Source organism: Pelecanus crispus, chromosome 4 (assembly GCF_030463565.1).
Source record: "Pelecanus crispus isolate bPelCri1 chromosome 4, bPelCri1.pri, whole genome shotgun sequence".
Classification (NCBI taxonomy): Eukaryota; Metazoa; Chordata; class Aves; order Pelecaniformes; family Pelecanidae; genus Pelecanus; species Pelecanus crispus.
Genome location: NC_134646.1, coordinates 81,235,723 through 81,254,588, shown reverse-complemented (window position 1 = coordinate 81,254,588; position 18,866 = coordinate 81,235,723). Strand labels below are relative to the sequence as shown.

Here is an 18,866-nt window from a genome sequence, read left to right as displayed (position 1 = left end):
GGGGGCTCCGCGGCGGAGCGGGCCGGGCGCTGCCCCGCCGGGAAGCGCTGCGGGAGCCGGCGTTGGGCCGGGCCCTGGGGGAGCGCGGGGGCTCGGCTCCCGCGGTGCTCCCGCGGGTTTTAAGGAGGAGCCTTTCCCGGGCTTTTGCTCAGGCTGGGCAGCACGAAGCTGTGCCGCGAAGTCTCACAAGCAGGAACGCGGAGATGGCAAAATGGGCCTCGTTTGGGCCGGCCCTCACCAACCAGCGCTCGCCCATCCTTATCCCGCGCTGCAGGAGGGTCAGGATGAGACCCCAGGGAGGTTTTCTGTCCTGGACCACGTACACCCTGGGTTTTGGCCATGTTTTTCCCCCTCTCTGTCCTGGGTTGGCATCTGCCGACACCATTTGTGAAAATACTAGAGAGGCAGACGGAGCTTCAAGTACCTCTGCACCAGCATTCCCAGCCGGGGCCACGCTGAGAGCACGCCCGGGCATCTCCAGGCTGGAATCCCACCGAGATGGATGAGGGCCGCAGGTATTCACCCCTTACCACCCACTCCAAGGGCAGACCACAATGCGTTGAGAAGAATCTGTTTGTTATTTGCACAACAGAAAAGCCGCTGTTGGCTTTTTTTTAATTCTGTGCATGACTGACTTGTTTTGTTGCCAACCTCTGCGGTTCTGCTGTGATTTTTAAGGGCTAGAAACGGTTCCTTTTGTTTTCCCCGGGTCGGCACACCAGCCTTTGAACAACGGGGTGGTATTTCAACAAAGACTCGATTATCATCACCCAGGCTTATCTCAGTGCGGTGAGGCCTTACCTTTCTGCACAGAGCGGGTGACTTGCTATTAAGAGCAGCACGTGATTGCTGTACAGTCGTTCCGCGTTTTCGGCGAGCTGCCAACGATCTTTCCTGCAAGTTACACATTTTAAAGTGTAAATACGCACGTCTAGTTGGACGCCTATTTCAGAAAGAATCAGACCTAAGTACTGTGTTCTTCCACGGTGCGTTAATGGTAAAACTGAAGGAGCAGCTGACTGGGTTTGGGGTTATTCCGTTCAGTATCCTAAATGTTTGACTGCTGCCTGAAATGTAAAACATCTGACCGCTGGCTGCAACGTGGGCATCTCTCAAATCCCACCGGAATGGGGAGTGTCAGTCCAAAAGTTAAGTATGGGGTGATAAACCTGTTCGTATCCTCGCAGCAATGGCCGATGGCTTTGGCTTGAAACACATCTTGCAGTGCGTCTGCCTAGTGGAACGCAAACATTTCTGCTTATAGATAATGGGGCTTTCTGTTAGCAATTTCTCTGAACCTGCTGGTGAGTTACAGTTGCAGTGAATGCAGGGAAATCTTTCATTTATGGTGTGTGCTGAGCCTTGCCTGTGCGCAAAAAGGCGGCGTTGGACATTCTAGAAACGGATTTTCTTTACGTTTCAGCGACAACCAGCTCTGTTTGCAACCAGCTCAAAGTCCTTTTGTACAAGCCTGTGTTTGTCCCCTGTCAAAGCCTCTCTGGGAGCCAACTCTTACCCTCTCTGCTGCAGTACAGAGGGAAGTGTTTGAACCTGCTTTGTCTGAACAGACGTTTGGCTTGTCGAACAGGGTGGTTACTGCGAGTTGTTAACCCGAGCGAAATGCCACGCGGGTGAACGGAGTCGCTTGGGCTGTCAGGCTGGTAAGGATGGCTGTGTGATTCCAGGTGCTGAATTCTGCATCTGAGGCTGAAATTACATGTTAGGAAATTACACGGTAGCTGAGACAACACTTGCTGGTGACAAAAAGGGAAGATCCTGCTCTTTAATCCTTTCACCCACCATCCACTCTCAACCTGGGGACAGAGTTTATGCTGTCCCTGGCATTCCTCTGACCCTGTGCTGATTCACCTTGCCAAAAAAAGCAGTTTCTTTTTGCCTGGTGACTGAGGTTGAACAGGCTCAGCCAAACTTCACTTGTAACATCTGACAGGGAGTTTTGTAACTGGCTTAAGCTGCTGTGGTCTAAGACAGCACTGTCCCCAAACAAGGAGCATTCCCACCCTATGGTCCATCGCTTGCCAAGTTTTCCTGCTACTTCCATGTGTTGGCAGACAGCTGGGTTTTGTGAAAGGTAAAGCAACCAACAAAATCAAGGTCAGTTTTCCTCGACCTTCCCTGAGGAAGGCGGCAAGATCAATCCTTTGGGAGCGGGAAGGCTGTAGGACCGTCTTCTGTGGCAGACTTAGCCCAGCTTAAACCTGTTGCACAAGTGCGTGCTAACCTGAGTGAAATGCTAGTGCAGGCACAGCAGCCTCTGGGGGTCAGATGCGTTTATCCAATCAACTGTATGTCTCTCCCATTTGATAAGGCATGAAACAGCTAAAAACAAGAACTACGAAGGTAAAACTTCACCGTCGCACTGGAGAAACTGAGTGGAAGATCAAGCATCTCTAACATCTTTCCAGATAAACTCTTTCTGGTTGGCAGTGGCTCTCCAAGCCTATCCTGTCCCAGCAATTACATTCTTGCTGCCTATTTTTTTATCCTGCAAACTCCAGTTCAGTGACATTTCTCCTGAATAACACCTGCTTCACTGCTCATCTCTGGTTTCATCTGTCGGATGAAGAATTGCTTGGGTTTATTCTGCTCGTGCAAAGACATCCGCAGGGGTGCTGGTATGCTAATTGCAACACAGGCAGCTTTGTGATGGTCTGGATTCTCCTGGGGGAAAAGGCAGGCTATAAATGAACTTTTTGCAGGGGACTACGAATGGCCCTTGGTACGGGGCAGCCACGAGGTGGCACGCTGGGCTTTCGCCGCTGCGCATCGCTGCTCTGAGAGCAAGTTATTCAGGAAAAGCAGGCAGATCTTCAGTGGAGTTACATAAAACACCATTCCTGCTAACATCCGTCCATCCTGCAAGACCAGGCTTTGATTTCCACATCGATGGCTGGTCAGATTGAAAGTTATTGTCATATAATTGAAATAGATCTCTTATGTCAGTCAGTCAAAACAGACTGGAGAATGTGAGTCATGCTTTGCAAAAAGCAGGAAGTTTGGTTTTGTTGGCACAAATTTTTAATACGGAGAGAAAATCATACGGCTGTATCACCGTGTTTGTCTTGGGGATTTGTGAATAACATTGTCCATGCCGTAGAGAAATGTTTCTGAAACAGAAAAGTAAGAGCTTTTAGATTACGATTGTTACTCCTGGTGCCTCAGTGGTCAGGAATCTAGGAGCCTAGAAGAAAAGGTGTATTTTCGCGAGAACTGTTAGAGCCCCCCTAAAATAAAAGGCTACAATTGGAAGACTGCTGATCTGTGGTGGGAGGAAATACAAGAAAATGAGATAATACTCATGGGTGTGATAGGGACACTGGCACAAGGCTGTTATTGTTTTGCCTTAAGCGTAATAAATCTTCACGAAGCAGCACAAAGGTAGAATTGCAAGTCTGCTTGTGAAGTATTCCGATCTTCTGAAACTCACTGGGGTCTGTGGTTACTGCCTATCTGTCTAAGCCCCTTGAATAACTAGTGGGACGAGAGAGAAGTTACTGTAAAAAAGCATGGCACAGAACTAGTTTTTCTGCACAGTCTGTAAATATAATGGAGCTTCAAATTTAAATATATTAGAGTTACCCTTCAACATGACTGTTGAAAACATAGCTATGCAAGAAAGATTAATTTAAATGGGAACAGGTGCAGGGGAGGGCTAGTGAGATGAACGGGGGAGCAGAGAGCCAAAAGTGTAAGGGAAGAATAAAAGCCTTTGGCTTGGTTTGCCTAGCAAAACAGAAGGAATTTGATTACTCTTTATAAACATATGAACGGGTAGACACTCGAGAGAGGAGTTATCTAAATAAAGAAAATATTAGCACAAGACCATATGGGTACAATAATAAAATGTCATTTAAGTTACTAAAAATGACATGAGCCATTTGGCATGCAAGGTAAACTCTTTCGGACTTTGTTATAATGAAGTAAGTGAAAAAAAAAAAACCTAAAACCTCTGGACTGCAATTCAGTGGTTGACTGGGGAGCAGTGTTCGTGACCTGACTTTGCATACATCTGGTGCTTTAAAGAGCTCTATTTCCATCTCATCAGAAAATAAGAGTGCAAGCAGGAAGAAAGATTTAGGTAGAAGTCTAAAAATGACAATTACAGGCTCTTTAAAAAGAGTTCACCGAGCAATCAAAGAGCCACAATTTCAAAATCAAGAGAGAAAATACATTGACAATTCCTCTTTTATTAGCGGACTGGAGGGAGTGATTAAAAATGAAAAATAAATAGCCAAAATGGGGAAAGCGGGAAATGAAAAAGCATTGGTATAAATGAGAAGTTATGAGAAGCAGAGTAGTTATTGGAAGTGAAGCACATCAAAGGAAATCCATAGCTGGCCGGGCTAAATCCCAGAAAACCCTAGTAATGGCACAGGCCCATTACTAGATGGACATGATTAATATGTCAATAATGATGCGGGAACGTTCATTGAACATTTATGATCTGTGTTTGTAAAGAAGCAGGAAGATATGCGGGCGGATTACTTAACAGTGATGTGATAAATTTCGGTCCATTAGTAACCAACGAAGCTCTTGTCTTCCAGGGATAACTGCGGCCCGGTAGCTCTTAAACAGCTGCCTGCGGAGACCCCTTGTCTCTGTCGTTCATCTTTAGGAAACCTTGATGTACCAGGGCAATTCTAGAGAGCTAAAGATGTGCCATGGTGGTGTCCGTCTTCAGAAAGGACAGCCGTACGGTATGTAGCAAACGTAGGCGTAGGAACAGTTCCTGGCCGAGGACCAAAAAAAGTTGGTATGTGACTCAAAGAATTAGTTAATGCCAGTCAAGAGCCTGACAGAAATCTCATTTCATGCTTCCAGAAGGCAACAAATAATTCAATTTCCTCTGGAAGGCGCAATAAACTTTTTAAAGGGTTTTTACTTAGAACTGCACAGTATTTTAATTAAAAAAAAAACAGGGCAATAAAGCATCAGTGAAGCATATATTAAACCACTGGCCACAGGTGGTTTTTAGAACGGTTATACACCACCACTGAGTCAGGCTGCTTCTGACGGGAGCCCCCCGCATCGCGACCGCAACACGACACAGGTACTCAGTCGGTGTTTTCATGTCACTGGGAAGCGCGGACAGAGCCACCCCTCACACAGCTCTGCCGATGACATCCGCTGCAGCAGGGTGGTACGCTCAGGACGACAAGGGCCGCTGTTCAAAAGACGGTAAATCGCCTCTGGGCCCGCCCGCCATCGCCTCCCCCCCCCGCCCCAGGGGGACATGGCGGCCCGCGGCCGCGCGCCCTGCGCCCTTCCCGCCCGACGGGCCCATTCCGCTCCGGAGGGGCGCCCTACCCGTCCTGTGTCGTCCCCCCCCGCCCGCGCGCCGGGTGGTGCGCGCCGCTGGCCCCGCCCTGCCGACACGGAGGAAGAGCCACGTCTCCAGCCCGGCGGAGGGCCGCCCGGGAAGGGGCGGGGCCGCGCCGCCCGGCGCGCCAGTCAGCAGCACGTGTGGAGCGCCGGCTCCGCCAATCCGAGAGCGGGTCGGTGAATCATGCGCTTTCGATTGGCCGGGGCAGCGGTAGAGGGAGGGGGCAGAGCGGCGTGGCTCCCATTGGCCCGGCGGCTCTGTTGACAAACACCGCTCCTTCCCGCCCTCGCCGCCGGCCGCGCCAATGGAGGGGAAGCGGCGGGCGGAGCGGCGTGGCGCCGGCCCAATGCGCTCCCTCTCCGCCGCCAAGCGGGCGGGCGGCGGCGTCGGGGGCGGTTGCGCGCGGCGTGCCGGTACGTGGCGGGCGGGCGGGGCGCGCGGAGGGGCGGGGCGGGGCGGGGCGGGGAGGGCTGCGGCGCGCGCCCATTCTGTGGCGGCGGCGGCGGCGGTGTTGGCAGCGGCGTTGATGTCCTAGCGGCCGGCGGTGGCGGGCGAGGCGGGGCCCCTCCATGCGGGGGCCGCGGTGCCGCAGGGCTCTGGCCGCCTTCACCTTGCTGGTGCTGTTAGGGGTGGCGGCGGGCGGCCCGGAGCCGCCGCCGGGCGATGCGGCGGCTGTGGAGGCCGCTTTCGGGTTGGGGGCGGCCGCCGCTCCCGCTGCTTTGCCGGCCGGTTCCGCCGACGTGACGGTGGAGGACGATGAGGCCGGGGTGGCCCCCGCGGCGCCCGGCGAGCAGGAGCCTGAGGAGAGCGGAGAGGCCCGGACCGGCGGCAGGTGGGCGGGGGGGGGGGGTGGGGTGTCGGTGCCTGGGCTGAGGGTCGGTGCCTGGGGCTGGGGGGGGGTCCGGGCGGGGGTCAGTGCCTGGGGCTGCTGAGGGGCGTTCGGCCGCCTGGGCGGGGGGTCAGTGCGTGGAGATGCTGGGGAGGGGGGTAGCGCCCGGTTTGGGGAGCTTGGCGGGAGGCCGCACCTGGAATGCTGTGTCCAGTTTTGGGCCCCTCAGGACAAGAAAGACATTGAGGTGCTGGAGCGTGTCCAGAGAAGGGCAACAAGGCTGGGGAAGGGTCTGGAGCACAGGGCTGGTGGGGAGCGGCTGAGGGAGCTGGGGGTGTTTAGCCTGCAGAAGAGGAGGCTGAGGGGAGACCTGATCGCTCTCTACAACTCCCTGAAAGGAGGGTGTAGTGAGGTGGGTGTTGGTCTCTTCTCCCAAGTAGTTAGCGATAGGACGAGAGGAAATGGGCTCAAGCTGCACCAGGGGAGGTTTAGGTTGGAAATTAGGAAAAATTTCTTTACGGAAAGGGTGGTCAAGCATTGGAAGAGGCTGCCCAGAGAGGTGGTGGAGTCCCCATCCCTGGAAGTGTTCAAAAAACGGGTAGATGTGGCACTTGGGGACATGGTTTAGTCTAGTCTACCCTTGATTGGCTTAGAGTAGACTTGGTAGTGTAGGTTAATGGTTGGACTGGATGATCTTAAAGGTCTTTTCCAACCTAAACGATTCTATGATTCTAGGTACGTGGGGCGGGGGGTCAGTGCCTCAGGGGAGGGGGGGCAGCGTCCAGGGTTGGTGCCTTGGGGTGTGTGGGGGCTGTGTCCGGGCCGGGACAGCAGCCGGGGGTGCTGGGGAGGGGTCGGTGCGTGGGGAGGGAGCTGCGCCGTCCCGGGGGTCGTGCGCGGGGAAGGGGTGGTGCAGGAGCGGGCTCGCAGGGGTGCTGAGGGGAATGGCGCTTGGTAGGGGCAGAAGGGTTGGAGCGGAGAAGGAAGGCGGGAGAGTCGGGCTGCAGGCTGTCCGTGGTGGGTTGGGAAGGGGGTGCGCGGAGAGACGCGGGTGCCAGAAGTGGGTGCGTGGGCTTGGGCTGCAGGGGCAGGCAGGGGGGTGTCTGAAGGGGGGAGGAGAGGCGCAGGGCGAAGGGGTGGAAGCGACGCAGCAGTGATGGACAGGCTGGACCGAGGGGCGAGGCAGAGGCCTGGCCTAAGGACAGGGTACTTCAGGACCTTGCCATCACCAGGGCTATTTCAGGAGCTCGCCGTCGCTAAGGTACTTCTTGTTTTCTGTGCCTGCTAGTAGGGAGAAAGGGTGCCTTAGTTTTTACACAAATAAGCCGCCGGATGTCATGCTATGTGACATCTCGCCACTCTGCTTACCCTGCTAGTGCCAAGTGTCGATCCCTTCCTTGACGTGTTACCGGGTGGCATTGCTGTGCCTGCGCGAAGGAGACCCAAAAGCACTGCGTCTCTGGTCTAAACTCTTCCCAACACCTGCAACTCGCAGTTGTCAGAGCATCGTATCCCCTTCTGTCATCTTTTCTTTTTCTTTTAAAGAAAATGCAGTTCTCCTGTTTACTTAATTGTCTGTTAAACGCAGACACTGGTGTATGCTTGAAGGGAAGCAAAACATGCAAGACAAATTGCCGAACAAGTTTCAGAATATAACAAGGGGAAATAAAATACTTAATAACCGCATGTGGCAAGAAGCTCTGGCAAAAGGCAGATTTTAATGAATGACTCAAGTGCAGAAGTGTTACTGAGCTGTTTCCAGGCTGTTTCTGAATTGGCTGAGAAACATGAGGTGATAAGCCACAGCCAGAGTTTAAAGGAAGAAGAGCATGACTACATGCTTACTATATTTGAGAACCTGTTCTAAAAATGACAAGCCCAGAGCTTTTTATTAGTCTAACCGAGCATTCATTTAGAACAAGAAACTGGCTGATAACTTGGCATCCTGTTTTCTTTGAGGAAAATCTGTTCACCTATTAGCAACAGGATCATTCTTTTGTGTATCAGGTCATCAAAATCCTACCTAGATTATTACAGTTCTACTGTATTCAATTTTTAATAAGACCTTCATTTATTTAGCCCTGGAAATATTTAAAGCTGAATTTCCTGTTTGACTACTAGAGCTAAGTAAAATACACTAAAGATGTTCAATTTAGTAATTTAAACATGAGATTAAATGTAGCTGTTCTCTAATTGATTAGTGCATAGGAATAGATTTGCTGTCATCAAATAAAAATAGAATGGCTGCCTGGCCATAGTATTTGCCTGCATTTCTTTATTTTTTTCATCTGTATTTGTGAGATCTCTACTCACCTCAGCTAATTGTTCTTCAGCAATAAAATATCTGTGTAATATAACAGGTCAGTATAATCTGAAAAAAAACCCAAACCAACAAAACCCAAACCCCAGCTGTTTTTGCTGTAGGCAAATGAATGTAACCATCTTGGTTTTGAGGATTTTTTAGGTTTCTAGAAGAAAATGTGAGGGTTGGTGAATTACCGTGCTGTTTACATACAAACATGCAGGTCTTGAAATTAGAATAACTGTTTAGAGGTCAAGTTTGACAAACAGCTGTATTTGCGGTGTCCCAAATGGCTTTTGAAGGTTGAGGGTATTAGGGTTGGGTTTTTGTTTGTTTGTTTTTTTAATTGAAACAGGAATAGTGGTAAATGTTGTACTAAAATGATGTTCTGCTTTGTTTTTCTAACAAAAAAGAACTTATTTGAATACAAGGTTTTTGCACAATGAAAGAGTGTAGATGAGCTAAATAAGTGTTCCTCCTCTATCCTGTTTACATCTTCCCTTGCAGTCTTAGCCCTTTTCTTCTGCCCATAGGTAAATCGGGTACCTTCACTTCTGCAAAGTAGAACAGAGCTGTGCTCAGGCTGCATGATCTCAAAAAGTGGGCTGTGTTCATGACAGGATGTAAACAATGGATTTAAGGCCCAGGACTGGCCTTTTGTCAATGTATGTGGAAGTTTGTAGTAGATATTTTGCATACTTTCAAGGGGAAGCGTAACTGGGCTTCAGTAACAAGCTTGTGTCTGTGAGTGGAAGAGGATAGGAAAGGGTAAGAAAACGTTTTCATTTAACCATAGAGGCTGTTTGTAGATGGTCGGGGTAGGGGGAAGTATGTCCAGATGTGTTTTCATATTGACAAAGTGTAAATAAAATCTGACTTTATAGTATTAGCTTAGTCTCTGCCAGCTGCTGTGATTACAGGTATCTTCATACACGCTACGTTGTACTGGCCCCTTGCTTTAGTCCTTCTGCTGGCCATCTGTAAGGGCCCAGGAGGGATTTTCTTCTCCTCCATCACTTGGTTCATAATGAAGTGTTCTGGAGCAGTAGCTAGAGGCAAGGTGAAGTACAAAAGCGTCTTCATCATTTTACTGATGTTCATTTTTCAGGTGCCTGGTTGACGGATCCTGAGACTTAAGTAACTACCTAGTTTGGAGTGATTTCTTTCTGTATCTTTTTTTTTTTCTGGTCCAGGCTTGTGGAGACTGTTGCAATTCTGGTTTTGTGTTGGTGGGTTTTTTTTCCTTCTGTAGTATGTGTGTGATGTGATTCACTCCCTAGTATAGTCTGTGATTTACTTCCAACAAATGTCTTGCCATTTCAGGATTTTGCAGCCTTGATGCTGTTTGCCTCTATCCTCCTCGCTTTCTTTGCATTATAGCTGTGAGTTTTGACCTTTTTACCTTTGACCTTAAGTTGGGTAATATTTTGCGTTTTGTGTCTGACGGTATGCAGAATCGAGGTCTAGTTTGGTACTGTTCTTAGAAAACTTGTATGTTGTTGGAAGCTGGCTTCTTTGGTCAAGGTAGTCTTTAAGCTTTACCCGAGTCAGGAGGTGGTGTTGATAAAGCCAGTGATAAGGTATCGTTTAGCAGAGAATAACAGTTTATCAGGCTTAACCGAAATAGAAGCTAATGTGGGAACTGCTTTTCTGTGGAACTTGTCAATCAGGTGCCCCAAAGATGCATCCATGATATCGCTATTTCAGTTTAATGTAATGGAATTGCAGGTACAGTCCTAACCTCTTCAGCCAGCAAAGGCTTCCAAAGAGCTGGCTAAAAGGACAGCTCTTTATTCTTGGATCATAGCCACATTCTACTGGCGTTTGTAAGAATTTGCTGTAAGAATTGGGCATAATAGGCTACACTAAACTTATGACAGCACTGCGGGGTGACAAAAAGCAAGTTGCCTGCCTGTTTTTAAGCTCTGAAATAGTTTCTTGAAGTAGTCGTGTGAATTGCTTTTATCGGAATGTGTTAATCTAGTGCTTGATTAGATTACCTGAAAGATGGGAAGATCTCTTGTCACCACTTCATACCCTCAGTACGCAAAGCTGCGAGCAGTGGAATCTCACAGAGAAAGGGGGGAAACTTGAAAAAAGGAAAATCTGATAGCAAGGAAGTATAACACTAGTATGGGTCTAGGGCACGTGTAGGTAAAGTGCAGATCTTGTACCAATTAGAGTTCAAGTGACAGGATTTTAACTTGCTGGAGTCGATCAGAGATGGGGAGAATGGGTATTAAGATCTTAACTTATAGAAAAACAGAGTAAGTAACGAAGGATTTTATTATAAGAGTAAGGCTTTTTAGCAGTGTTTTTCTGACACGCAGGATTATTGCTGAAGAGCAAGACAAAGATGGGACCAGAAACACGCCTATTTAGTTCCAAAGGAGTCACTCATTGAAAAAGCAGAGAGAAATGAATGCTTTTCTTGCACCTAGTTCCAGTTCTAAAGGTAGCCACTTGCAAGATTTAGGTATAGCCGAGCTGGTCCTGTTCCTGTGTCTCATCAAAGTGTTTGCTCAGTAGGTGGAGTTTGTGAAACAAAGTCCACTACAGAGCTGGTGGCCAAGGGGACTAATGAAGAGTACCATTGCACCCAAGAGAAGTCAGGATTTTTAGGGTATGCAGAAGCAGTTGGTTAAACCAGTTTCTTAAATTGTGTGCTATTGGTACAAAGGTTCCTCCTGAAGGCATGATTTCCCCCCCTTTCCTAATCAGCTAAATTTAAAACGTAAGTGCGGTTACACCACGATTTGGGTGACTGGAGGTCATGATGCAGGTACGGATTCCAAAACTGCTGTCTTGGGGTGGCAGTGGCGAGGCTTAAATAATGCGATAACTCTTGGGGAAGGTTGAGGTTTGCGTCTAGTGGGGAAAGATGATATGGGAAGGTAAGATACAAAGGCATAAAACGTGTTACTTGAGGGAGAAGTCAAGTGGGAAGAAATAGATAGAGGAAAACAATGGGAGTAGATGGGAAGGAAACATTTCACAGTGCGATTTTGGGATTTTTCTTCTCTACAGTTTTACTGCCAAAATTCCCTCTGTTCTAGCTACATTTCTACCTTTTTTGTAACCTAGTTGTTGGCTGTATCAACATAAAATTTAAATAGACCCACTCGGAATAATACTTTTATGCAATGCTAAGGGGCTTCAGGTAAATTGTTTCACCATAAAGCAAACAGATTCTGTTAAATGTGTGTCCAAGGCCTTTAGTGTGTGAGCACTTGTTTACGGTGCTTGAGAATAGACAGTCTCTCCAGCAGTCCAGTTTATTATTAACCCGGTCTTGGTTTCTGTACAGTTGGAATAATTACGTGTACTCAGCTTATAAAAACTCATGTATTCGACTGTTCAAATATTTGCCCAATTGGTGCTTTTCGAACAGTTTCTTAAACTAAGCTTTTGGAGGAATGTGATGCCTGGCCACCTTCAGAGATAGGAGCTGCTACATTATTTTTGGTACAGGTTAAAGATGTATTTAATTTTCTATTTATTAACAATGTAGTGCTATAGTACAGTATAAGGCCCTATAAAATGTGGAGGTTGCTTTTACGTGTAAAACTGCAGTGTTTTAAGTGACCTTTGTTATAGGTGATGTAATAAGCCGCTATCCTTGAACATGTTTTTAGGATCATGCTTTTAGTTTTTCCCCCTGTAAAGAAAAATGATAGCCCCCATCATTTCCTTTCTATAAACTTCAGCTTACTACACTGGTAACTTTGGACAAGTGAACATATTTGGCTTCAGTTCTACACAGTAATTTAGTGTTCCTTATTGTTTAAAGTAAGGATTCACACACGTGTTGGTATGTGCTTTACCTCCCCCCTGCCCTTTCACCCCAACCCAAAACCAGTTCATTTGCCCATCAGGTTTATTTGCGCAGTTCCTTATTCTCATTGAAACCAGAGTCTATAAAGGTCCTTCTGGGTCACTAGATCCAGCCCCCCCCAGTGCAAGCAGTCTGTAAAGTGATCAAGCTCTACTCCCACAGCCTTTGAAGATTGGCGAGCCTGCTGCAAGCCAAAACTGCCAACACATCCCAGCTTTTGCAGGTCAGAGTGAAACAATCTTCAAGGAAAAAAAGGCTCTTCAAGGAAAAAAAGGCCCTTCAAAAATGCCTTGTCAGTGTTTTGTCTCTGATGTGTTGTTTAGCTTTTTGGCTTGGGTTTTTTTTGGCTTGTTTTTTTATTTTGATGCTTGAATTCTAGCCCAATCAGAAATGCTTATTCTAATTGTACTGCTGGGTAAGAAACAAGATTTACTAAAATTGATGAGCTTCAAGCACTGTAGAAATCTACAGCTAGCCTGCCATTACCATGCATCCCCACACAGATAGGCTACTTAAAACCTAAGCTGCATAAGGCAGTTTGCTTGCTTTGTTGTCTGCAGCCGTCGGAGACTGTTTCTAGTGTCCTGTGTGTACCTTACGTGAGACTTGTTTTATTCTAAGACTTGTCAGATCTCCAGGATTTCGATGTTTGATCCAGTGGTATTGAAAATTTAGTTGCGACTTACCACTTCTTATGTGCTGATTTGCTGGGTTAATTGTTTCAGGTTTTGGTTGTTTTGAAAGGACATATTAAAGAACAGTGTGGAAGGGACTGGAAAAATAGGATTTATACTGTTCACATAAATATCTCAAAAGATGATCTCATTCACTGTTGTAGTGGTAACACGTGCATGTGGGAGCAAAGAGTCAACTATCTTCCCCTGAAACTGAATTCTGAAAGTGTCTTACAGCATGTAAATTAGTTTATGACATCCCGCCAGAGACTTCAACTTTTCTACTCTCTCATGTTGGTTAAATATAGAAAGCGGCTAATAGATGAACTCCATACTGCTGTAGTTCTGACTGTGAATGCTTCCACCTTGCAGATCTCTAGTAATTATCAGCACTTTGGATGGACGAATTGCTGCACTGGATCCAGAAAACAGTGGGAGAAAACAGTGGGATCTGGATGTGGGATCAGGTTCTCTTGTCTCATCCAGTCTCAGTAAACCGGAGGTAAGGCTTAATCTCTTTCCTGACCAAATCTTTAAAACTAGAATATTCTATAATAAAATGAATGCAACTGCCTTCCTATTTGACAGATGCTAAATAATGCAGCAAACAGTGTGGATAAAGTTTGATAGCTATTGTCAAACTTTTTTTCAGAGTGCTTACATCATGTTGCCATTTCAAACTAGAGTGTGTCAGCATTTTAGTCTTGCGATTGACGTATGTGATAACTATCAAACCAGATGATGTAACTGAGGTTGGGAATTGTATGCAATTGCTGATTGAAAACAAGTTACTTGTAATTTGAAGCAAATGAAAGGATCATCTGCTTTGTATTACTAGAGTATGTTTTGGCAAGTACTAGCTTTTCTTTTTCCCCTCAAGAAAAGCAAAAGTCCTTGTGACTTAATAAATGAACAAAGGATTGGGTTTTTTTTTTTTACTAGATAAGCAGGCTGTCTATGAAATAGAAAGTGTTAGCAATGAAGGAGAGCGCTGAAGGTCACCCTGAAGTACTGCGTGGTAGAGGGTTGCATCACTTCTTGCTGATGAACTGTAAGATATGGAAATCTAAAGAGTTAAATTTCTTGTTTATTTCCACCATCAGTTTGAATAAACTTGGGCTAGAAATTAGAAGGAAGTTTTTTGCTTTTTTTCTGCACTGAAGAAGTGAGATCCATGAGTCATTCTCTCCTAGAATTAGGAGGAATAAATATACCAACTAAGAGGTAGTTTGTGGTGATGACAAAGTGCACGGTCCTTCACTGTCATGGATGGTTGGATTTGATGACCAGTCCTATATCGTGCTTTCCCATGATGAGCATCAGAGAATGAAAGTTGAATTCGGGAGTATTCAGACTGTATGAGCTGCTTGCTTGCGGTTCGTTGTTGCTGTCTAGTTTGACGCAACCTCTGTTTCGGTATAAAGAAGTGTAAGGAAGGGTCTGTTGCTGTGGTAATGTGAGAGCTAGTCGTAAGTATCTCAGATTGCAAAAGTAATGTGAATGTTAACTCCTGTTCCTTTGTTTCTGAGAGATAATTTTATTTACATGTGCAACTTTTTGAGTCTTGTGCAGATATATTTTTGCGTTTAAGGTGTATTTTTGTGTTTAAGAAAAAAACACTGTGGGAAAGAAGAACTTTCTTAAAAATATGTTCTAGAACAGAATTTAAAAGAATATGAAAACTGAAAAAAGAACTGTAAAGAGGAAGGTGCCAGTTATAAACTGTGGTCCTTCACAAATGTTTTCAATATTAGATACTTAAAATATTGTTCTGTTATCTGTTGCTGTGAACGTGTTCTAATGACCACTGTGAAAATAGAACAGCCGGTTATAAAACACACATTTGAAATATGTGCAAATATAAACTTCATTTTTCAGTACAAATTTCAGTAAGACGTGAGCCCAGGCTTTTAAAGATTTCAAGAATGCAGGCATTTAATACGATAGAAGTGTTCCTGCAAATCTTGATTTTGTTGCTCAACTGATCCGTCCAGAGTTTTGATCTTTTTCCAATGTGGTATGACTTCAGAAACTAAAGGTTGGTGCTTAGACAACAAAAACTGTAGGTTGTCCATGTAATATTTAATTCCTTTTTGTGGCTACAAGTTAGTAGGTTGTGGGAGTCATAAAAACACGCTTTTACAGACTGTTTGTCATGCATATAGGAAGTTTTCAGATGGGCTTTCAATTTGTTGCATTTCTACAACTGTGGCCAAGGACACTGATGGATTTTGGCAGTTAAGATGCAGAGCCTACAAGAGAACTAATTTTGGAAGTAAAACTTCGTTCTGGCCTTTTAGAAGCTGTTAAGCATTATGAATATATAGGCCTTTTTAGACTTACTGTCATGTAAACAAATGCTGTTAAGATAAGACAGAATTTAGCAAGAAACAAAAATTATGAATATGCCAAATAAGTTACACTTAAACATTTAAATATTTATTTTTAAACATTTAAATATTTAAAATAAATATTTAAATGTTTAATCTGCTGTCAGTATCAGCTGAAAGACTTCATGCAGTGAATCTAGACATTACTTGAGTGAGTAATTGGCCTCATTAAAGTTGTTGGGACAATTCTGGTTTGGGTTAAAATACTAAATTCATGAAAGTCTCAGGGTCTGTTATCTCCCCAGTCTGCAGTATTTCCTCTCTGATTTGGGCACATGGCATGTTAAGTTTTACACTCTCAAACTAACTATTGAGGCTTTTTCCTCCTCTTCTTACATTTTAGAGGGAAAAAAGGTCTCTGTGCTTGCAACCACAATATTATCTTCATCATAAACCAGTATCGTTATGTAAGCTGTTAACCTACATCTTGCAAGAAATGGCAGATGAGAAACTCTTTTTGCGTTACACTTGCAGTGTTAAAGATTTGTGTTCTTTCAGAGTGAGGAAAGTGTGTGCTGCTGTGTCTTAATTGTTTTGATCAGGCTTTTTTTTTTTTTAACTATCTTGGGTGAGTGCAACGAACTGTAGTTCCAGGTCCTGGTGCAAAAGCATCAATTTAGTTTCCATGTGCCTTTTAAGAAAAGACATTAGATCTTCAAACTCTGTGTTTAATAGAACGGTAGTTACTTCCTTTGCCTAACTGTAAAATGTCAACTTGGCTGTCTGGAGCTCATGTGTTAATTAGGAAAGTGAGGTAGTAAAATTTCAAATGTTCCAGCAGCTCTGTCAAACACTTCAGATCTTGAAACTACTGCTTAAGACACTGACAAGTGAGATGTTCATCATTTGTCGTGTGAACAGATCAATTAGAAAGGAAAGGCTGCTGAACTACTAATTGTGTGTCTGGGTGGATAAAATGGTAAAATTCATTCCTTGGCTCTAAGCTCCAACATAAACAATCATGGTCAGGGTGCCAATGCTGAAAAGGTATGACTCTGCACTTCAGTCTTGTGCATAAGAATTTAAAAAATATTTTTCCCCATCCATTGTGTTAAAATGAAAAGCCCTTCTCTACAAAAACCGTATGTTTACAACGCCAACATTTCTTGTTACTTGCACGTAAAGATTGCTTGTTGAAGTTCAGCGTAAAATCACTGAATATCAACTTTTAGAAAAGGGAGCTTACTTTTCATTAAGAGATTTTATTTTTTAAAATTTAGCTTTGTAATGAGTACGCCTGAGGGATGGGATGCCATCCAGAGGGACCTGGAAGTGTGCTGGTGTGAGCCTCATGAGGTTCAGCAAGGCCAAGTGCAGGGTCCTGCACCTGGGTCGGGGCAACCCCCGGTATCAGCACAGGCTGGGGGTGAAGGGGTTGAGAGCAGCCCTGCCGAGAGGGACCTGGGGTGCTGGGGGATGAAAGCTGGACATAATGATGCGCTACGAACCATTTCATGAAGCTGGACACGAAATGGTTCATAGCGCATCATTATGAGACTGTTGTTGTTTACTAACGAGGGTGACATGTCCTGTTAAGCTTTATCCTAAATTACTTAGTAGGTTTCTGTCTTTCTTCTATGAGGATCTATTATATGAGAGAAATGCAAGTGTGAACTTGCTGTATGTTAAAATGACTGGCCAGCAGTGACTAGCATGACTGGTGGGACAGGGGGAGGCTGGAGTAGAGATGGAGACAGAAAAAAGCTGACTGTGGGATGGATAAACAGTAGATACTGCTGTGAAAAAGCTGGTAGCTGATGTTTGAGAAAGGGGAAAATAAGTGAAATACTTGATGGCGACGATGTGAGACTAACAGCTTAAAAATACGTTCATGACCGTGACACGATTTTCCTTTGCGCTGTGGGGAGTCCAGCCCGATGGGGCGGCTCCAGTCCTCCCAGTTCCAGTGCTCTGGGCGGAGGCTGCGCTGGGATGTACTCAATAACAGTAACTGTGTTGGCTTGTGATTCGGCTGTTACAGACTAATCCCTAAGTAAGCATCTTACTTCCTTGTTTGAGAGACTGGGGATCATGGGACAAAATGAGTTTCAGTCCACAAGGCTGACATTTATAGTAGTCATAGTAAACATACCGCTGTATCCTGGAAAAATGAAATAATTGGGTTATGTCCTGTCACAAAATCTGTCAACATTCTTTATCCCTCTAAAGGCTCTCAGAATCTTTGAATTGCATTGTATATATATTAAATTCTTGCCATTTTCTTTTTCCTGTGATGGCCACATAAAATAAACTTTTCTACAAACTTAGACATCTGTGTGATCTTTTTTTTTGGACATAGATGTGGTATATCTTTTGTGGAAAAGCAGAGTATTATATTTTTTCCTCCAGAGAAAAGTGGAGATGCAAAGAAGTTTTATACTGAAGTTAGCTGAAAACTAATTGCATGGTAGGCAAAGTGAACCCATAGATACCTTTAGCAGATTGTTCCCTTTTTTCCCTTTGGAGAGGACAGACTGATGGTTAGAGCAGCGAGTTGAGAAAGGATTTTGAAATCTCCAGAGCTCCACTAGTGACAAGATTTAATGTACACTATGAATTTCTTTTTTTCTTTTTCTTTCTTCCTTTATCAGCATCATAAACATTTTCAAATTTTCACTGCTTTGTTCCCCAAAAGAAATACTAAGTTCTGCTGTGAAGTGTCCAGGCACTTGGGAATGACTTTAAGGTACTGAGTGCCTGCACTTCCCTGCACATTAGGTAAGGTAACCTCTGTACCCAGTCAAGCCAGAGGAGAGCCAAAAGCTGTCCTGGGTTGCTTTGGGAACGTGAGACGAAATTCAGCAACGCTCATCCTTGGGCATCCTGCGCTTCGGTGCAGAAGAAATTGCAAAACCCACACTGAAGCGGGTCAGGGTGAGACAAGAGGTCAAAACGCCCTCTGAGGAGCTTGAGTTGTGATTTCTGGATTCTTTTATGTGTGCTCCCAGGGGGTTAGGGGAGGGTAAATAATTTAACTGTCTCTTTCAAAGAGAAATCTTGTGACATCAGTTTTAGGAAAGTCACACCCACCACTTAGGGCACCCCTGCAGCAGCATTTTATTAGCCTGAATAAAAATGAGGCTTTTGTTTGGTCCATGGCTTTCTACTTTAGTTATTTTTCAGTTAAGTCACTGCCTGTAAATATCATCCAATGAACTGCTGAGATGTGTTTGTTTTGGGCATGGGTGGGGAATACTTAAGACTGTCAGTCAGACTTGTTTGAGTACTTTCACTTGAAAGGTTATTATAGCAGCTGTTGAATACAGTGCTGAATATTATGAATTTCTATTAAACGTGTGTAAATCTGTTCTGACTCTGCTAACAGTCACCGGACAAAACAAAAGGAGATTTTCTCAAGCTACACAAACATTCTGAGAAAATGGCTTTCTCTCTGGCTTTCTGCTTAAAAATGAATGGGTCTGTCTAGCTCACTAATGTTAATCTTAACTTTTAATGTATTTGTGCATCTTAAAACATCTGGCATGGGGCGCA

At 45.2% G+C, this 18,866-nt stretch overlaps 1 protein-coding gene across 1 annotated transcript in view; it reads left to right on the top strand.

The window, feature by feature from the left end:
• Positions 1–13,437: 13,437 nt before the first annotated feature.
• Positions 13,438–18,866, top strand: part of EIF2AK3 (eukaryotic translation initiation factor 2 alpha kinase 3) — a 37,413-nt gene continuing 31,984 nt past the window's right edge. The window contains exon 1 of the mRNA XM_075709035.1: positions 13,438–13,486. The gene's annotated coding sequence lies outside the window, so the exon portion shown is untranslated. The remainder of the gene's footprint in view (positions 13,487–18,866) is intronic.